Genomic DNA, 23243 nt, shown 5'->3' on the forward strand with positions numbered 1-23243 from the left:
CTAAACACTGCACTCTCTAAGTTTTGTAGTCATACTGCAGTATAACTAATTTCATTACAACTTGTAATGTGTACCATAAGAACAAAAAATGCATCTACAATGAGGTAATGAAATTTGAATGACCAAGAAACTGACATATGGCTTCTTGATAAGCTAGTTGAACACAACATATTTCTCTATCCCTTTCCTCTCTACACACCACTGATACACATTTGAATAGGCTTTTAATCAATTTGTGTACACAGTGCTAGCAGAACCTTCCATAAAGTTGAATGGTTGGACTGGCAGTCTTCGTAAATGTTGTGTTGTTTGTGTTTGTTGGTGTCCAGCCACTTCTCATCAAACACAGATATTGTAAATAAAGTTCTGATGCATATTCTCTCTTGATATTGTGTCACCTTTGTTCCTTGAAGAGCTTTTCAACTCTCACATGGCCCAGAAGTTTATTTAGGCTGGTTGGTTTTGACCAACTAGAGTTGTTCCCTAGTTGTTTTCTTGTATTGTGGATTTCCTGCGAGTGAAACAAAATGGATAAGATATTACCTTCATTTACAACGTCGCATTTCTTGTTGGGTCTGTCATGTACTTTTTTGTGTTGCTTGATTTGTTCCAGTTGTGGTTGTGGTTATTACGTCACGGCTTGAGGCAAAAGGCAGTGTGTTCATCTCCTACTTAGACTTTAGCCCCTACCATTAGGACGGTTGAGCCCCACGCCTCTGGTTCTTGAACCCTTAGCTAGGCCCTGCATCACTTTCCCATTACCTTGCTGTGTCTTTAGATATGCTTGCCACTGTGCCTGAGCATTAATAGAACCCAGAGTTTTCCTTTCTTTATTGCTTGTCTTCCCCCCTCATTAGCATGATGATTTTTTTTATTTACTTATTTTGTTTTAATTTCTAAATATCCATTGTTCATCTTTTCTTATTTTCCCATAATTCACATTTTTTCTTCATCAAACACTATCAGTGGTAGTAGACCTATATGTCCATCCACTAATATTTATTCAAAACCATTGCAATGGGTAGATTTTTGAATGAGTGTGTTTACATAAACACATCCACTCAGGTATTTGAATGCCCACACATATACAGTTGGAAAACTAGGGGAGGAAAGCTACCAGTTAAAGGGAAATAGGAGAATAATTTTTTTTTTTATGCTTGGGACAAAGAAAATGAATATGGTAGTGAAAAGGAGATGAAGCCAGGTCAGGATGTTAGAGATGGTACCTTAGTCCCCAGCTAAGCAAACAAAATAAGGAAAGATTAGAAAAAATTGAATCGTCTTCATTAAAAGAAAGAAGCAAGAGGTGACATGATTATGGTGTACATGTCAGAGAAGAGAATGGACAAAATTAACAGAGATCAAAGGAAAAACTGAAAAATTATGTGTCTGAATGATACCAAGAAACATTTTTTTTTGTACAGATGTATCAGCTTGTGGAAGACCCTATAAAAGGAAATAGTCCAACCTAGAATCATAAACAAATTTTAGATGATAGATGGAGACAAGTAGTTGGGACCCTATGAGCATAGCTCTTCGTGTATATTATATTAGATGAGGACAATTACTAGTATATGAATACCATTCCTGAACCAAGATTAAAGAGGGATACCCAAATTGGAAAGAAATGGTAAAGCAAAAATCCATACTATATTAATTACTTCAAGTCTCTCTGAGGCCTTAGATTACAAACAAGTGCAGAACAAAAATCTGATATTTGTAGGACATGTGGATAATATCAACATGGGATTAAAGGGAGAAAGGTTGAGGAAGGAAAGAATTTGTAAGGAAATTAGTCAGAAACTTAGTAATAAAAGATGTAAATGTATTCTGGATTTTCTTATACTAGGTAACTACATGAAGGAAAATACAAGGCCACTTAGCACTTCAAAGCATTGAAAATTCTCTCAGCAGAATAGAATCATCTTGTATTAGCCAGGTTGAAATATTTAATGGGCTTATCATTATACTCATTAACAGTTTGAGAAACAGAAGGTTAACTCAAGAACATAAAAATTTTAGGAGACTGCAAGAGACCATAAGACAGACATTGGGCTGCATAGAATAATTTGACACTAGTCAACAAAAAATCTAGCAATGCAATGTACCTCATGTAGCCATTCAACAAACATAGATCTTCAGAAGAAGACAGAACACAACTATTTGGAGGGATAGAAAGATCTGAGGCTATAGAAAGAAGAGTTAGGGGAAGATTAGGTATTACTGGACAAAATAATGAAAAAAGATTGCCACAGAAAGAAATGCAATAGAATGGGTAATAGAAATGAACATTGCAATTAAAGCAACTATCAGAAATAATGAAATAGAGTATTGGAACAAAGGAGAAAATTACATTTAGCATATTCATGACTATCAGGAGAAAGCTAAAACTTAAGTATACAACAGGAGAGGGTGGCAGTGAGCTGGAAGTAAATCTTAGTGAGAGAAGCTAGAGGAAGAGAAGTATTCTAAATATTTAGGGTCACATGTAACAGGAAATGTAGAGGGAGGGGATGGAAATAGATTATAGAGTAAGGGAAACAGAAGATAGTCACCTTAGAAAAAAAGAAATAAAATGCAAATAAGATCAAACTGAAAAAACAAACTGCTACAACAATTATACAAAGACATCACAAAACTAGTAAACAACAAGAGGGTGTAAAACTGCATAAAACAAACACATACAACAGACAGGAAAACAAATAACAAAAAAGTGGAGAACTATAAAAATCACAAAAACTCAATACCAAACCCAACCCTCCATAAACACAGTAACCCTCCCTCCTTGTCCCCTCATGCAAAATTAGAGATGACAATGAGAAATCCCTTTGGCCTGCATCAGATTATTTTCTATTCTCAACCATTCTTCACTCATACCCATCACTTGCCTTCTCCTTTCCCTGTTCAACAGACATTCCCCTTTTACTCAAAGCCCCTTTCATCTCATCCCTCTATCTCATTCTTGGTCTACCCCTCAAGTTCACTAGACCCACCTCTGCCTTCCATACTCTTTTTGCAAGGCTTTTTTCATTCATTCATTCTATGCACCCAAACCATCTCAGTAATCTTCCATCTACACTATCTGCCAGCTCCCTTTCCACTCACCTCCACATTTCTCACTCTATTTATCCCTGTAACACCCATCATAGTTCTCAAACACTTCATCTCAAGCACAGTTAGATTTCTCTTTTCTACCCCACTTATATTCCAAGCCTCCACCCCATTAAACAGTCTTCTCTTTGCATCCATCCACAGATATCTATTATTCATGACATTTTTCATCCCCCAAGACATTTACTTGGTTCCCTCAACCTACAGTTTACCTCCACCCCCTAGTCCTCCTTTTCCTGCTACATGTAACCCTAAATATTTAAAACTATCCACTTTCTCTAACATTTCTCCTTTGAGATTTACCTCTAGCTTGTTGCCACCCACACCCCTTATACATCACATCACTTTGTTCTTACCCACATTTATTTTCATCTTTCTCTTATCACATACCTTCTCAAATTCCATCTGACTCTCACACCCTCTTCTGACCCAGCCACAAGTGCAGTGTCATCAACAAACAACAACTGGCTCACCTTTCACTTCACTCCAGTCTCTCTAACTATTTCTTATTTTCTTCCCATAACTCTTTTATCTACCTCCCATACCAGCCCATCCATGTATACATTGAACAACCATGGTAACATAACACAACCCAGCCACAGCCCCACCTTCACTTCAAACTGCTCACTCTCACCATTTCCATTCCTAATACAAGCTCTACTACTCATGTAAAACTTCTTGATTGTCCTTAGCATCTTCAACCCTATCCCATATATCTGCAATTCCTCCCACAATGCCTTCCTGTCTACCCTGACACAAACTTTCTCATAATCCATAGAGACCCAAAAAACATCATTACCTTTTGCCAAAAACTTCTCACAAATCTGCCTTATCACAAAGATTTGATTGATGCAACATCTACCTTTCCTAAACCCACACTTCTTCACCAATTACCCCCTCTGTTCCTCTCCAAATCCTCTGAATTAACACCCTCCTATATGCCTTTTCAACTACATTAAACAAACTCACCCCTCTAAACTAAAACAAACCAAAAAGTCAAATAAAAGATATGGATTAATTCAGAGACAAGTTTGAACCCAGAATTGTAACTTATTTCCTGTACGTTATGATGAAATAAAGTACGATGCAGACACTAGTTCAGTTTTTATTATTATTATTATTATTATTTTTTTTTTTTATCTCTATGGGAAAGTCGAAGACAATTGCTTGCTACTGTGGGGCTGTAGGTTTCTTGAGGTAACAGTTAATATTATTATAGGAATGGGAGATGTATAGACCATAAAAATCAACATGGGAGGAGATAGGCTAGAAGAGGTTAAGTTTTTCTTTTAGCTATGTAGTATTAGATACAGTAACTGATGGGGTAATGAAGAAACAAATGGAACTCAGAATGTTGAAAAACAAAAAGTGCAACTTGAACATTTGAAAAAAGAAAATCTAGGGAAGTGGAATGCATACAATTTATACAAAATTTCATGTTTATTGATATGTATGATTACTTCCAGGCATACAGTTATTTCTTAATGTGACTTTGTTTTGATAAGGAAATGTTATCTAAAGGATATTACAGATGGACATGTATATGTTGTGTGTGCAGGTTTTTTACAACTCTTCGGGAATCGGTCTTTTTTCCAAAATTGGACACCTTATTTAAATCTCTTCCTGGTTTGGCGTGGCTATGCATGATTGATTTTCATCTAATATATTTTCCTTTCCCGGCCGCTGCGGTATCTCGCCCTAGTGGGTAAATAACAAACGAGTTTAGTTCACCACACCTTCTTTGCATCCATAGTTTAGTGTTTATCCACCATTCACAGTTGATTATAGTTTATCACAAAACATACAAGGAATTACATCTTATTTTATCATACTTCTTTTCACTAATCCTATATTTCATATGCTTGTAATTAGTGGATAGACCATTCCTTCTTAAGTTGATACGTATTAACATTTGAATTTCAATTTGTGTGTTGTTTTGCTGGTCCCTTTTCTATATGTAAAATCTTAATCTGACTTTTATTTTTGTTGGTAGATAATAAATTGTAGTAATTTCCATTCTATAGTGCATATTGTATGATGAAAGACAGTAATAATCATTTTACATGAATACTTCTATCTTCCCTTATTTTGTAGCAGCATTAGATTTGCACAAACTAAAAATGTATTTTGTGATCTTTTCTCATAACTTCTTGATTTTAATGGTAGTTCATCTGCCTTGTTTTTCCATGTAATGAACCTGTCATACAGATTGTACATTTAGTACTTTGCCTGTTTCCTTCTTGACTTGTTTATATGCCCTTTCCTTCAGTGCCATACATGTTTACTGCATGTGTACTGCCTTATGTTTATGTATTGTTTTATGTTCACAGAAGAGTATTTATGTAATTACTTGTGTTCCATTGTCACGTGGTCTTATCAGTTGGTGCTACATATCTTTCTCCAGCCTCATATTTTTGTAGCTTGCATTAGAAATACTTATTTTCTTTTACTTTTTACTTGTATCTGTATTTGTCTCTTACATTGCATTTTGTCTTTTGCTATCTTGATTTTACAGGTTTTCCCATATAGGGACCTTTCATTTACTCCTGGTATCTCAACTGTAGTTCTTTGTCCAGTGCCCTACAGTATTTTATGTCTTAACCTTTTATACATAACACTTTGTGCTTGCAATCCATATATCACCTTACACTTTCCATATCATTTCCCAGTTCTCTGTATCATCATATGTTGACATTTCCATAAATCCTTATATGTTGTACACACAACAGTGTCCCCATCTTTACATATTTTTGCTTATGCTCCAGCTTTATTTAAACACTATGATTATTTTATCTCTGTTCTTAGTCCTGCATACTGCCTCCCCATATGCAATTACCTCACTTATGCCATCCAATGTTCATATATATTTCGCAACTCCCCCATCCATCTATCTGTTATTTGTTTTTGTTACTTTTTCCAGAGTACTTCTGCAATCTTAAAATGTATATATATATATATATATATATATATATATAATATATATATATATATATTATATATATATATATATATATACATATATATATATATACATTCTATATATACATATGTATATATACATATATATATATATATATATATATGTATATATATATTTATATATATATTTATATATATATATATTTTTTTTTATATATACTAGTGTATGAATATATATATATATATATATATATATATATATACATATAATATACATATATATATATATATATATATATATATATATATACATATATACATATATATATATATATATATATATACATATATATATATATATACATATATATACATATATATATATGTATATATATATATAAATATAAATATATATGTATGTATATGTATATCCCGCCAGCATAATTTAGAATTTAGTGTCCCAACTTTGGACCTAGATTGGCATATATTGGTTAGAATTGTGCCAATAATTATCCAGTATAGGGCCACTAGTTTATGCTGGCAGGGTATATATATATATATATATATATATATATATATATATATATATATATATATATATATATATATATATATATATATATATATATGTATGTATAAGTTACTGTAAGTCTATTATTTTTCAAATAGCAGACCAAAGCTTTAATGAATAATGCCGAATAATATCACAGTAGCCCCCTTGGTTATGTTGAGGTCACTGGGTTTTGACACAATGCTCTGCTGGGACACACAGCTTTCTCTAATATTGTAGCTTCAATAAAAGTATAACTCCAGTGACTAAAGCCATGTTTCAACATTTAAGTAAAAACTATACTAAAGATAGTGTACACTCCTCCCTCGATTTAAGAACGCTCCATATACGAATTTTTGCTATAACGAACAACATTTTTTCCCAAAATTCGAAATACGAACTAAAAATTCACCATAACGAATAAAATCCTGTTGAAAAAAATTACTGTATTTTTAAATCATAAATATTAAAAAAGAAAATTATTTTCACATCATAAATATTACAAAAAAAAACTGCCAAATGTCCAGGTGAAAAAATAAAAATAAAAGTGAAAATAGATACGTATGTACTGAGAAAAAACCAACCACCCAGTTTGTTATTGTTTTCAAAACAACGCCATGTACTGCTCAGTCTACTCACTTGATCTCGGTTAATAGTGGATTATTAGCATTATTTCAAATGACATTGTGCCTCCTAAGCATTATTATCTACTTTGCATATTAATATTTTATATGTCTGTATGTAATTAGCAGAGATTATGCATATTTAATGTTGTGATGACTTTATAGGGACATGAAATTTGTTTGTAAGAACCTATCTCACATAATATAATGGGTTTATATGGGAAATAAGTGCTCGATTTAAGTATATTCGATATACAAATGGTTTTTCAAGAACGTAGCTAGTTCGTAAATCGAGGGAGGAGTGTAATAACACATGTGAATGTTATTATAATTATAGATAATAATGTTTGAGGTATTTTGTCAATTCAGCATCAGGACAACGAATATGACCCATATCACCATGTGGGTTTTTGTCAGTTAATTGAGAAATGACTGATTTTATTGTGTTTCAGCCACATTGATGAAGCCAATTGGTAATGATGCATGTCAAGCAGTAAAACTATGAACTATACACACACACACACTTAGCTCCCATCCCGTAAAATACAACTAGGTAAATACATAATAGACAAATGTAAGGATCAACCTAAATCATTCTACAGATATATAAATGGTAAATTAAAGAATAAACAGGAAATACGGAAACTACGTCAAGGGAATATGGAAGAGGATATAAAAGTGGCTGAAATTATGAACAAGCATTTCAAATCTGTATTCACAAAAGAAAATACATACATTTGAGATGAAGGAAGGGGAGAAAGATCCCCCAAAGAAAGAAATAATTGTGACACAGAAAGAAATAAGGAACCAAATAATAAACCCTGATATCAGAAAATCATATGGCCCAGATGGAATTGCAAACTGGATACTAAAAGAATGTATAGATGAACTAACAGAAAAAAATATATAAAATAAGATTGCTCACTCAAAGAAGGAAAGGTACTACAAGACTGGAAAAATGCCAATATTCTGCCAATATATAAAGGGGAAGATAAAGAAGACCCAACAAACTATAGTTCAATCTCCCTTGCAAGTACAATAGCTAAAATATGTGAAAAAGACATCAAAAGTAGATGTACTAAGCATCTGGAAGAGAACAATATACTAAATCCAAAACATTTTGGTTTTAGACAAGGAAGATCATATGCCACAAACTTGATTTGTTTTTATTCAAGGTTAATAGATGTAATGCAAAGAAGGGACAGATGGGCAGACTGTGGTTACTTAGACTTACAAAAGGTGTTTGATAAAGTACCATACAAGAAAACTATTAAGAAAGCTTGAAACAACAGGAGGTGTATATGGGAAATTACTGAAATGGATGGAAGATTTTTTGCATGGGAGAAAAATGAAAGTGGTGCTCAAAAATAAAAACTTGACCTGGCAAGAAATGATAAATGGAGTCTCACAGGGTTCAGTATTGGCTCCAATAATGTTTTCTATATATATATATATAGATATAGATATAGATAACATGGATGAAAGTGTAAAATATTACATGAACTTTGCAGACAATGCAAAACTACTAAAGAAAGTAAGTACAGGAAAAGACTGTGAATTGGTACAGAAAAACCTGGACAAAGTCTGGGAATGGAGTAAAAAGTGGGAACTGAATTTCAACTTTAAGAAATGTAGTATAGTGGAATTTGGAAAAAGTAAAAAAAGAATATCAGGACAATATAAAATAGGTACAAAGGAAGTAAAGAAAGTTAGTTCCTAAAAGGACCTAAGAGTAATTATCACCAGAGACATGTCCCCAGACAAACATTTAAGTAGAATAGTTGGAGAAACCTTCAATTTACTAAGATCAATAAAGGTGGCTTTTAATTATTTGGATGAAGTAATGGTAAAAGAAAAAAAATACTTGTCCCACTGATAAGACCAAGATTGGAGTATGCTGTGACACTATGGACACCCAGTACAAAAAAGAATATAAGAAAACTAGAAAGAATCCAAAAAGCAATGACAGAGATGGCCCCAACACTTTCAAAATTGACATACGAACAAAGATTGTCTAAACTAGAAATACCAACCCTGGAACTAAGAAGAGAAAGAGGAGATCTATTGGCCATTTACAGAATCATAAAAGGGATGGAAGTCCTTGACAGAAAAGACTTATTAAAGTGGGATAAAAGAAAAACAAGGGGGCATGAAAATAAAATAAAAAATTATATTTATAAAAGAGATCTTAAAAAAAAAAAAAAAAGTTTTCACACAGAGTGGTGGATGTCTGGAACAAATTGGACAAAACAATAGTGTGTGCAAACACCATACAAGAATTTAAGAACAAACTAGATGTTGCAAGATACAAAGACAGGTCACTACAAGCATAGCTCTCCTTCCTTTATAATACAACTAGGTAAATACACACAAATACATATCTTGATTATACTCCCAGTAAAAATTGGAGTACACTGCAACACTATGAACACCCAGTACTTAAAAGAATATATATATATATATGTATATATGTATATATATATATATATATATATATATATATATATATATATATATATAAATATATATGTTGAGACATTGTGACAGATTGAGAAAGGTGGAAAGGGAAAGCCACGAGTCTGGATCTGATTCTTGATTTTTATTTCTGACCGGTTTCGCTCTCTGAAGAAGCTAAGAGCGAAACTGGTCAGGAATAAAACTCAAGAATCAGACCCAGACCCGTGGTTTTCCATTTCCAACTTTCTCTCTCTCTCTCTCTCTCTCTCTCTCTCTCTCTCTCTATATATATATATATATATATATATATATATATATACATATATATATATATATATATATATATATATATATGTAAATGAAAGGAAAAGTAGCAGGAGTACAAGGGAAAGCTGAGAGAAGTGTGGGAGGTGGTGAAGGATAGAGCAGAGGTAGGAGTGGAGGAGGAATGAGGGCATTTCAAAGAGGGAGTAACAAGGTGTGCAAAGATAATGTGTGGAACAAGGAGGATGGGAAAGTTAGTGAGTGTTAGGATGATGAAGTGAAGAAGGTTGTAGAAGAGGAGCAGTGAGCATTCATGAAGTATTTGCAAAATAGGACAAGGAAAATATATGAGAGATACTAATAAAAAAGAAGAGAAGCAAAACATAAGGAGTCATAAATGAGTGCAGTATGACAAAATTTGAAGAAGGGAAGTGAATCAAATAGAAAAGAAAAAGTAAAAGGTGCAGATGAAGAGATGATAACAGAAAAGGAGGCAGTAAGGGGAAGATGAGCAGAGTATTTTAGGAAGCTTCTAAATGTGGAGGAGGATAGGGAGGGAGTGGTGATGGCAGTGGAAGGTACTAAGAAAATAACAGTGATGAATGAGGAAAATGGAGGAGAAATAAAGGATTAGGTGCAAGTACTCATAGTTATTAAAATGATGAGAGTAGGTAAGGCACTTGGATTAAATGGGTGTCATGTAGACTGTCTGAAGAAAGGGGTACACTAATAGTGGACAGGCTAGTAAGGTTGTTTAATATGTGTCTAAGGGAGGATAGAGTGCTGGAGAACTGGAGGAGTGCCTGTATAATTTCACTTTACAAAGGGAAAAAGGGACAAATTTGAATGTAGTAGTTTAAGAGGGATCAGTTTGTTGAGTGTAGTTGGGAAGGCTTATGGGAAGGTTTTAATTGAAAGGATTAGGAAAGGAAGAGAGGGATTAATTGGTGAGGAAAAGTGGGGGTTTAGGGAAGGTAGGGATTTCATGGATCAGATTTTTGTTCTAAGACATTTGTGAGAAACCTTTAGGAAAAGGTAAAGATATATTTTGGGCCTTTATGGATTTGGAAAAGGCTTATGATAGAGTGGACAGGAAGGCACTGTGAGAAGTTTTGCAGGTGTATGGAAGTAGGGGAAAGCTGTTAAGGGCAGTCAATTTTTTTTTTTTTTTTTTTTTTTCAAAAGTAGTAGAGTCTGTGTTAGAATTAGAAATTGAGAGAGTGAATGGTTTGAGATGAAGGTGGGGCTGTGTCAGGGATGTGTCAGGTTGCCATGGCTGTTCAATATGTACATGGATGGGGTGGCATGGGAGGTAAATGCCAGGGTAATGGTTAGGGGATTGGAGATGGTAAAAAAATGGAGGAAAGTGGAAGGTGAGCCAGTTGTTGTTTGCTGATGACACTGCACTTGTGGCAGGGTCAGAGGGTGAATTAAGGGAAGTGATAGAGTTTGGGAAGGTATGCAATAGAAGGTTGAAGGTAACCATGGGAAAAAGGTGATGAGATGTACATGGGGAGAGGATGGCAGCAATTTGGAAGTAAGGCTAAAAGGAGAGAGGCTGGAGAAAGTGGATAGCTTCGGGTCCTTGGGGTCACATATGGCTGGAAAGGGAGAAGTGGAGGTGGAGGTGAATTGTAGATTAAGAGAAGCAAGTGCCTTGGGGGATTAAAAAGTATCATAAGAAATAAGCATTTGGGAATGGATGCAAAGAGATTATATGAAGGGGTGATTGTGCCAACAGCACTGTGTGTGGCAGAGACATGGAATTTAAGGGAGGTAGAGAGGAAGTTTTTTAAATGTCTTTGAGATGAAATGTCTGAGAAGTATGGCAAAGGTTACAAGGTTGGATAGAATGAGAAACGAGGAGGTGAGGAGGAGAGTAGGGGTGCAAAAGAAGATAGGAGATAGTGTTGATGAAAGAGTATTGGGATGGTTTAGACACATAGAAAAATGAGTGAAGAAAGGTTAGTGAAAGAGGTGTGGAAGGCAGAGGTGGATGGAGTGAACATGAGGGGGCAACTGAGGATACAATGGGTGGATGGGGGTAAAAAGAGCATTGAGTAAGAGTGAGATGTCTGTTGAGTAAGTAAGGGAGAAGGTGGAAGATAGGGGTGAGTGGAGAAAGGCTGTTTATGGATGATACTGTGATGCAAGGGAGTGGGTGGGGCATGGTGTGATTAGGGAATAGTTATGTGTGAATGATATTTTGATGCAGCCCAAAGGGATTCCCCATCTGCTATTTTTCTGCATGAGGAGACAGAGAGGGTGGGTTGCAGATTAAGTGAAGCAGCCTTGCTGTGGATGTGCTGTGTCTTGTTGTATTGTTTCTGACCTAGGGCATTGGGCAGGATACAGGGATGACTCATCATCCATGAGGAGCTAAGATGAGTGGGAGGAAAGGGTGGTGGAGTAATAAAGTCATCAAGTTTGTACAAGCTTAAACTTAAATTAATATTATGATCAAAAGTGTGCTTGATGTGACTGGATTCAATAATATTTCTTTCTAATAAGGGCCTACAAGAAATTATTTTCTTTGAGTCATCCCACTCAATATGATGTTTATGGTCTCGTACATGTACAAAAATGCTACTGGCTATTTGCCCACTCCATACACCATACTTGTGTTAATTGATCCATGTTTTTAGGTCTTTGCCAGTTTGGCCAATATGAAATTTGTTACACTGAAGGCAAGGGATTGAGTAAACACAACCCTCATTTACATCAGGTGAATTATTGATTAACTTACTTTTTATGGTATTGTTGTTTTTGAATACCAAGTTGATATTGAATTGTTTAAGAATATTAGGCAGTCCAACTAACTTCTCACTGTAGGGAAGAACCAAAAGGTTCTTTTTGCAAAATACTTTTCTTTTGTGTGAGGAATTATGGATAAATTTGTAAGGCATTTTTTGTGAAATGTCTACTAAGTGTTTTTGGATATTTTAACTCATAAGCTATGTTATGTATTTTCCTCAGCTCACCATCCAAAAATTTTGGGCTACATATTCTATAACCTCTAAGAAATATGGAACAGAAAATAGAAAGTTTTGTGTTTTGATGATGAACCAAGTAAAAGTGGACATATGATAGGGCATCAGTTGTTTTCCTGAAAAGTCATACTTAAATTGTCCACAACTATATCAACTTGGTATTCAAAAACAATACCATAAAAAGTAAGTTAATTAAAAATTCACCTGATGTAAATGAGGGTTGTGTTTACTCAATTCCTTGCCACAGTGTAGCAAATTTCATATTGGCTAAACTGGCAAAGACCTAAAACATGGATCAGTTAACACAAGTATAGTGTAAGAAGTGGGCAAGTAGCCAGTGGCATTTTTGTACATGTAAGAGATCATAAATATCCTATTGAGTGGGATAACTCAGTGTAAATAATTTCTTGTAGGTCCTTATTAGAAAGAAATATTATTGAATCCAGTCATGTCTTTGAAAGAGGTTGTGTGGTGGGAACTGAAGTTTTATGGTGGCTGACTCTAGCCTTGCTGATGGATTGCTTCAGGAACCAGGACGGGTATGACAACTTCAAAAGTTGCCTTTTGATGAGGTCAATCTCCTGGTCCAAGAATCTAGAACTACAAATCCAGCTCTCAAAAAAAGGCTGGAGGCAACACTCTTCTTGACTTTGTTGGGATAGTTGCTGAAAAAGTGGAGATAGCTACCTGAATAGGTGGGTTTCCTGTAAACTGTAAAAAATAATTCTCCATCAATCCTTCTACCGTATATTTCCACGTATAAGACGACCCTAAAATAAAAAAAATTCACCCCTTAAAATGGGGGGTCGTCTTATACTACCATTATAAAAATCAGACCTTGAATTCTACGTGAGATGACTTGGTAGGCTAGCCTGCCGATAACCACCGATACACAGGAAATGATTGACATTATGATAAGAACTGGTAATAAAGGTAATTAAACCATATTTACCTTATATATTATTGGCATATATTTATAGTAAATGGCAATTGTTAATAAATTCGAGGAATAATTCTATACTAATGAAATTACGGTACTTTTAACTACTCTATGTAAACATATTTAAAACAGCTGAAAAAAATTTAAACATCGAGCACTGGTTGCGTTCATAGCAACCTTTATCTTTCGCTAACTTTTCAGTAATTTTTAAGACTGAAAATAAAAAATTTGGATTACAGTACATAAAACGTTTATCAATAAAAAATATATATTACAGTAGTTGAACCAGGAACGAACCAGGAGCATAAACAAATCATTTTTGTTAGTTGACATGTGTTCTCAGAAAATCATGATACATGATTTGCTTTGTTATTTCATTTATTTTGAATTTATAAGGATACAGTAAGTAATTTATTTGGTATAAGGATACAGTTAAGTAATGAGAAAGAAAAGAGAAAAAGCGGAAAAAACAGCTGATAAACGTAAGAAAACAATTCTTTTTGTACGGTAGCTTTGATATACTGATGCTTTTGTAATTTAGCAGTCGTCTTATACTACCGATATGAGATAAATTCATAAAAATTTGCTCTAATTTTGTACCTCGTCTTATACAAAGGTCGTCTTATACACGGAAATATATGGTAATTAAAATGTCTAGGAAAGGGATATGTTGACCTTCTTTCCATTCTGTTTTGAATTTGATGTTAGGGGATAATTGGTTCAACTCATCCAGAAATACCTTGAACGCACCCCACCTATCATCCAACGCTGATGACATTTTCTCAGTGTGGGATGATAGGTGGGGTGCATTCAAGGTATTTCTGGACAACTTGAACTAATTATCCCCTAACATCAAATTCATAACAGAATGGGAAGAAGGTCAACAGATCCCTTTCCTAGACATCTTGATGAGAAGGATTGATGGAGAGTCATTTTTAACAGTTTTAAACCCACCCAACCCATTCAGGTAGCTATCTCCACTTTTTCAGCAACCATTCTGACAAAGTCAAGAAGCTTGTTGCCTCCGGCCTTTTTTTTGTGAGTTTTTAGGATTTGTAGTTCTAGATTCTTGGACCAGGAGATTGACCTCATCAAAAGGCAACTTTTGAAGTTATCATACCTGTCCTGGTTCCTGGATCAATCCCTCAGCAAGGCTAGAGCCAGCCACCATAAAACTTCAGGTCCTACCACACAACCCTATTTTAAAGATGTTTTAAAAATCCCCTGTTGTAACTCCATCAGTCCTTTTGAATTAATTCCCAACAAGTGTCTCACACTTGCCTACCATTACCCTAACACTGTACACAAACAAATTGTTAATGTTCATCAAAGGTTAAAGGGTACTGAGGCCTCAGGAGTGTATAGCCTTCCTTGTAAAGATTGTGATTTAGTGTACCTTGGTCATACTGGAAGGGATCTTAATACCAGGTTAATGGAGCACAAAAGATCCATTAGGTATGCCCAGGAAAATTCCGCTGAGTTCCAACATGTCAGTACCAAAAATCACAGTCTTGACTGGGACAAGGACAAAATTTTGTTTAAATCCAACTGTAACTTTAGAAGAAAATTTGTTGAATCTGCCTTAATCAAAGAATGTCCAAACTTGAACATCTCCAAAGGTCAATGGTCCCCAGACATAATCTCATGGCTAGCTGTGAGCCATTTGGTTAAGAATTTTCACCCTCCTGACCCTGCTCCCTAACCAATCTTGACCCCACTTCCCTTCTGACCTCACCTCCACCCACACATCCCCTCAACTCTGGCTCCGCCCTGCACAATGGATTGTCCTGTTTTTAGCTCTGCGTGTTCCCCTTCTACTCATATCTCAATTTTACTTATGGCTCTGCAAATTCTTGTAACCTATACTTTCCTGAAGAGGGCTATAGCTATTAGCCAAAATATAGAAGTTATATTTTCCTCTAAGTTTCCTTTTATTCCAACTGTGGGTTCTTCGTGATTGATATGCATCAATGTCTTTGTTACTTTGTATTTCCTGAAGATGTCTTAAATAGACAAAAATATTGAACTAAGTTTCTTATTTCCCAGTGTTTTTTCTGTATATATATATATATATATATATTTATATATATATATATATATGTATGTATGTATATATATAATATATATATATATATATGTATATGTGTATATATATATATATATATATATATATATATATATATATACTCATAACATGACTGTGTGGTGTTAGGAATGGCTTGGGATTTGATGGAAAAACAGTGATATTAAATTTTCCATATAGTTTGTCAATGTTGCTAATGTGACATTGTCAAGTGAAATGGAAACTTTACTGTCATTGTTTTATCCTCAAATCCAAAGCCATTCCTTTCCCATTACAGTCATTTTATGAATATATATATATATATATATATATATTATTGATAGATAATGTACAGATTAACAGACAGATCTTCATGCACAACTCGTTGCTGGATATATTAACGATGGGAGTTTCCCCGGGTTTCCCTGGGTCACACCAAAGTGCTCACAGCAGTGTCAGTAACTTTGCTTTCATAACCATCCACTTCAGACTATCAACTCCTTTTTTACTGGGATATGTTATTGCTATGATTCCCATCTGACTGGTCAGGCTTCTCACGTAATGAATAAACCTCATTCATCATCATTTAACAATATTCATCATATACTGACCTACTAAAGATTGAGGACAATATTAATACACTATACTACACTATCAGGATACTATACTGTACTAAGGATGCTCTAATACTGTACTCTATATGAACTCAACACTTCCCATATAGAATCATAAGTTTATTTTTTCACTCATTATTATTTATACTTTTATATATTTATAAACTTGACATACTTCATAAAGGAAACATTTCTTAATACTAAAAATGCACTTGTTTAACATACTCTGCGATGGCCATTTCAAGAAAGTGACCCCTGTGATTAATGAGGAAGAACTGTATATGAAATTCCATTAGCTGGAAAACGTAGGATTTTTATTTTTTTTTTTCAAATTAATTTTTTTTTTCAGATGATCAAGGGATAAACACAGTTATCCCTTGAAATGAGCATGTTTGACATTTGCAGGTTTGAGTGCTCATAGATAAGGCAGCAAATATAGTCAAATTTTGTATTTGCCAGATTATGTTGGACCATAATTTTTCCTGTTCATGGTCCCACACCACTACCACTGTACCTTACTATTGTAGTTGCCACAAAAGTCTTCTCATTTCATGTTTTTACTGTGTTTGTACATTATGCTGTTTAGCTTAACTTTTGTGATGGACCTCAGGAAAGCTAGGTCATTTCAGATGAAAATACCGGTATTGCTGATGTTTTGTAAACAAAACTTGCTTGATCAGTATTTCTTTTGGTATCCCCATGAAGACAATATTATCTTTAAGACAACATTATCTTTGTCACTATTGTTTTTAACTTGGCAATGCACAGATTTTTTTTCACCCAACAAAACAGTTTTTAATAAGTTTGATATGAAATAATATCATTACTTAAAATGCAAATAACTATTTTTTCATCTCAAAATCTCTCTTTAAAATAGATGTGCATCTTATATGGAGGTGTGTCTTATAAACCAGCAAATATAATAATAATAATGATAATAATAATAATAATGATAATAATAATAAGTTTATTTGGCAATGAATCACATACATGAAATGCAGATAATGAAAAGAACACATAGTTTGAAATAACAATTACAAAATTACAATTGCTGATGATAACCTTTTGTGTTTATTTCCTAAATAGAAAAAAAAGCATATAACATATAGTAATTCCAGAGGCATTTTTAAAGGGATGATGTGATCCATGAGGTGGAATGGGTGGGGGGTGGGGGGAGAGGGAGCATATGTGAGAAAAATTTGATGCAGCCCAAAGGGATTTCTCCCCGTCTTCTCCTTTTCTGCATGAGAAGACGGAGAGGGGGGATCACCGATTTAATGAAGCGGCCTTGCTGTGGATGTGCTGTGTCTTGTGACACTGCTTCTGACCCAGGGCAGTGGACAATGTGCAGGGATGACCCGTCATCCATTAGATGCCAATATAAGAGGGAGGGAAGAGGGTGGAGGGGAGTGGAGTGTGATAGGGATGGAATGGGTGGGAGTGGTTTTTATGCCTTTGTTTTTTAGCTACCCCCCTTATAAAGGGGAAAAAAGTCTTTGGTATGTGTATGTATGTATGTTTTTAATGGGACCAGTAGATATTTGCAGATTTTTAATATTTGCAGGAAGAAGGGGGATATATGTTATCATACCTCATATAAGGGATAAAATCTGTGTTTGTGCTGCATTGTCACCTTCAGGCACTCGTATCTTTATTACTAAGTAGCATTCAGTAAAGAAAATAATTATCAACAAATATCCATAACAACTAACACTACAGTCGGACAAAAGAAAGAGTTGAGTAAACAAAAACTATATATTTTGATTGCAGTTAGCAATCAAAATCTATATTTTTTCCTTACTCAACTCTTTCTTTTGTCTGACTATGATGTTAGTTGTGATTTACAAATGTGTTACTACATTTCTCACCAGTGAAATGCCCATAAATTGAATTAATCAAGAAAACACCTTTAATTCCATTGTCAAAGTCACAAACGCTCAGCCACCCAGCAACCAGAGACAGTAATGATCTGAAGTTCTAGTGGTTTGCTTCTTAAGTGGGAAGACAGGCAGTCCATGCTCTGTATGCCCAAAATCCCATAGATCAAAACCCCACAAATAAAAATCCTATAGTTAATATCCCATTGCTCATAATTCTACACATAATGGTCAAAATTACACATATTTAAATATACCAGGATGTGATAATATGAATATACACTATATGTTAAAGTGTACTTTCATTTGATAAATTTATTAATGAATATAGGCTGAAATTAATTGGGTAGGTTAGGTTGTTAGGATTGGCTAGGTGGGATTTTGTATGTGGGATAATGACCAATGGATTATGTCATGGATTCGTCCATGCACACCACCCAACAGATTATATAGCATCTTCTACAGATGATGGGCTAGTAGAATTGGCTTCCTCACCAACAAATCTAGTCTCTCTCTTTGTATCTCCTTCTCTCTTCTTTCTTTTACATAATTGCATTTTGAATGAAAATGCAAGACTACACACATAATTGAACATTTTGTATACTCTGATTTTGGAAAACTGAGGCTCCACTGTATACAGTCACACACACATATTGAACATTGTTTATTCAGAATTGGGCTTGGAAGCAACTAAGATGATTTTATTAGTTATCAGGATATTTGTGCATTTTGTATTGACAACTTCAATAGCTTTGATTTTGAGTTACTTACATTTAGTAGTACAGGTGATACACATATACCATAAAAATAATCTTAAATAGATTCTTAATAATTTTAATGTTATATAAATACTCTGAAGTTAATCTTTATTTGTGTGTAATAGTTTTATAAACTCTACATACAGATATGTGTAGATGCTGGTCATGATATTAGTCATGTGACACTCATATAAGTATTATATGGAGTTTAAACTCAGATTTTATGTGATATTTTGCCCATCCAGTATTTGTGTGGTGCTTTTGCCACAAGTGTGGTGCTGTTCACCATTGTAGTGTCAAGGGGGATCTTACAAAAAAGAAACAGAAAAAAATATACAAGAGTATTTTAATGATGCTGGCAAATAATCACTTTATTCATTTATTTATTAGCATAATTTGTTTTTAAATACAATACTGATGCTATAAGACTAAATATGGTTCACTTCTTGACTTATGATTATTCTTATGAGATCTCAAGGTGTTTAACCTTACTTATTATATTTGACTAAGCAAATAAAAAGGTAGCATAGATCAAAGTGAAACAATAGTCTTGGGGAGGTATGTATGAGCATCTTACCCCAGCTAATCTGCTGGCCATTTCCAGATACAAAGACATATGTGTATATATATATATATATATATATATATATATATATATATATATATATATATATATATATATATATATATATATTTGTATATATACATATATATATATGTATATATAATTATATATATATATAAATATATATAATATATTATATATATATATATATATATATATATATATATATATATATATATATATATAAATATATATATATATATATATATATATGTGTGTTTACATCTTTCAGTAATTCTACTTAATATATCCCTAGACCATCAGAGTCCAGTTAATGGCCACACTGCATCTCCCATAACATACTTTACAAAACCAAATAAGATATCACCCCTTATAAGTGTATGTGTGGTGAGTACTGAGCCAATTTCATAGAACACACTGGGTAATATATACAGACCTGTTGTAGGGTAGGACCACTGTGAAAGTAAATTCTGAATGCTAATATAAATCACAGTTCTAATATCAAGGTTAAATAGAAGACTAAAAGGGGGATAAGGAATGAAGTAGCAGTTGACCTGTTGTAGGGTAGGGCTGTGTTGAAAGTAATGCCAAAGAGCTAGTCTGCCCAGCCTGTGAAACACGGCATTCTCTGATTATGAATCCATGGTTGTGACTTCTAACATATATGTCTCTTTGCCAAGGTGATAAGAACTTATCATTTAGGTTGGACATTTAGGAAGAGGAGAGGGTTCCAAAATACAAGTTCCTAAGTACTGTGAAATATGAGAATTTTTTAAATGAGGACTAACAAATTGAACTCGTGGCACATCATCTCAGACCTATTTTTAGCTGTAAGTGGGCATTGGGGTTAGTGTTTGGGGTAGAGGAAGCGGGGATCAGGAGGGGAAAGGGGGGTTAGCAAAGACTACAAAGGGATTGGAAGCCAGGTCACGTATTAGAAGTGAATGGGGGGATGAGTTTCCATACATTCAGGTGATTGAATGTATTTGATGTGTTGGTTTCAGATCTGGACAGTCATGTGTATCAGAACTTTTAAGGTTTTACTCAAGAGTTATAGATGTGCTGCATGAGAGAGAGGGATGGGTGGACTGCATGTACCTTGGCCTACAAAATGGGTTTGAAAATGTACCTCAGTCGAGTTATGTGGAAATTGAAACACGTTGGAAAATTGTGAGGCAAACTACTAGAATGGACAAAATATTTGATTAAGGGAAGATACATGAGAGCAGTAGTGAAGTATAAGATGTCAAGATAGAGAGCAGTAACGAATGAAGTTCCACAAGGTTCAGTGCTTCCACCAGTAAAGTTTCTTGTCTGTGTCAATGACATGATGGAAGGAACAACAAACTATGCAGAGGATGCAAAAATCATAAGAGCCTATTGACTTTTTCAAAGGAATGAGCATACTGGATACGTGCAAAGTTTATATACATGCTCTGCGGCTCAAGGGGGTATGCGAACGTAGAACCCTGTGTTCTGATTGGCCCGCTGAGACAGCCAATTGTGAGGCGCTATACTCGCTGAGGATTTAGCCCAGGTGAAGCTCCCAGCCTTACTGTTGATGTTGGGATGAGTAGTGATGTAAGCAGCTTCTATGGATTTCCTGGTCTTCTTATCATACCTTTGTGTAATACCTCGGCTCGGTTCCATTGTGGGAGGTGCTCAGATTCATCTACATGCACCAGCATTGCGTTGGTGAGCCTATGGTGATGGAGGTCGGCCTTGTGTTCCCTGATCCTTGTGTTAAACCCCCTCTTCGTCTCTCCATAATATGCTTTATCGCATGATGTGCATTGGATCTTATAAACGACGCTGTCCTCACTCCACCTCATCTTGGTTTCGCGGAACCAAGATGAGGGGGAGTGAGGACAGCATTGTTTATAAGATCCCTTGCATGTAGACGAATCTGGGCGCCTCCCACAATGGAACCGAGCTGAGGTATTACACAAAGGTATGGATAAGAAGACCAGGAAATCCACAGAAGCTGCTTACATCACTACTCGTCCCAACATCAACAGTAAGGCTGGGAGCTTCACCTGGGCTAAATCCTCGGCGAGTATAGCGCTTCACAATTGGCTGTCTCATCGGACCAATCAGAACACAGGGTTTTACGCTCGCATACCCCCTTGAGCTGCAAAGTATGTACATAAACTCTGCACGTATCTAGTATGCTCATTCCTTTGAAAAATTCAATAGACAAAATGTCAGGAATAAACGCTTCACTTCCAGTCCCTGTTTCCTTTGCCATGTTAATGCAGCTTTAAATTGTATTTAATTCTCACCTTTTGATATTCAATTCAATATCAGGCAGTTGTGACATAGAGACAATATCTCTAATCTAAATATGATAGTTGGAAATTAAGGATATAAACCAAATTGGAACTGTATATACATGAACTTGAGGCTAGATATGATAAATTGGAAAGTAGGAGATGGGACCCAATGAGCATTCCTCCTTTCCTGTATACTACAATTAGATAAATACAATTAGGTAAAGATGGCCTCTTCAACATAACCAACAAGTATCCCTTGTCATACTGTGCTCAATCTCCTCCCAAACATAACATGGGAAATTATGCATGGCCTCCTCTCAGACCACTTCACTATCAAGGTCACTTTAGGCAAGAATGCACACAATACAAATGTCCTAACCATCTAAAAAAGAGGGCTTCCTTTGATCTGAGTAAAACCTGCTTCTACTGCTACTGCTGTTTACATAAAACTCAGATACATATGGTAAGATTGGTGTCAACACATTGTTGAAGACGTCACTTAGCTTCCAGTGGTTCTTGTTCTCTTATAACTGGGCATTATAGTAATGTCTTACCTTGAATTTTCCTGACCAGGAACCCACAGCCTAACTTGGGCTGGCAATGGTCCTTGAGCCCTCCTATAGATATCTCTGGGAAGAATCTTTAGATTGTTGTCTCTTTGTTTTGGTGTGGGACTGCTTCTGAGTCAGTGGCTGAAAGTAGTAGAAGGTGGAGGAGCAGTAGCATGGTTTCAATTCTCCTTATGTGAGAAGGTAGAGGAAATACAGTTTAATTTGTAGGAAATATTGGGCCTAGTTCAAAGACCAAGTGCCAGCCCATCAGGGCTGTACCTCCAAATGGAGGTACGGAAGTTGACAAATTTTTAAAATGGGTAGCAGGGAGATGATTATCTTTGTCATCCATCTAGCAGAACTACTATTAGCAGGTACCCATTATTGGTTCCTGTTCATATGGATTTCATCCATAATGTTTTAGGAAATGACAGAAGTATTATGGAGTACTGAGAGAAAGCAAAAATGGATTACTGTGAAAGGCATATAGCTTAGGCAAATATACATATAAAGAAAATAAGTTTGTTCACTATTTTAGATCTCACCTTTGTTGCTGAGAAATGTGAAAGACTATGAAAAGCAGTAGAATCAGGAAATATTGGCAGCTTGTGAATGGTAGGACCAAAAATTAAGATAGCCAAGTTTGGCATGATATCTTATAGGACTAT

General features: G+C 34.9%; 1 protein-coding gene across 16 annotated transcripts in view; it reads left to right on the plus strand.

The window, feature by feature from the left end:
* The window catches only part of Ca-alpha1T (Ca[2+]-channel protein alpha[[1]] subunit T), a 448394-nt gene that overhangs the window by 331086 nt on the left and 94065 nt on the right, over positions 1-23243 (plus strand). The window lies entirely within an intron of this gene.

This window comes from Oratosquilla oratoria, chromosome 8 (genome assembly GCF_046742065.1).
Source record: "Oratosquilla oratoria isolate Oo_2021 chromosome 8, ASM4674206v1, whole genome shotgun sequence".
Classification (NCBI taxonomy): domain Eukaryota; kingdom Metazoa; phylum Arthropoda; class Malacostraca; order Stomatopoda; family Squillidae; genus Oratosquilla; species Oratosquilla oratoria.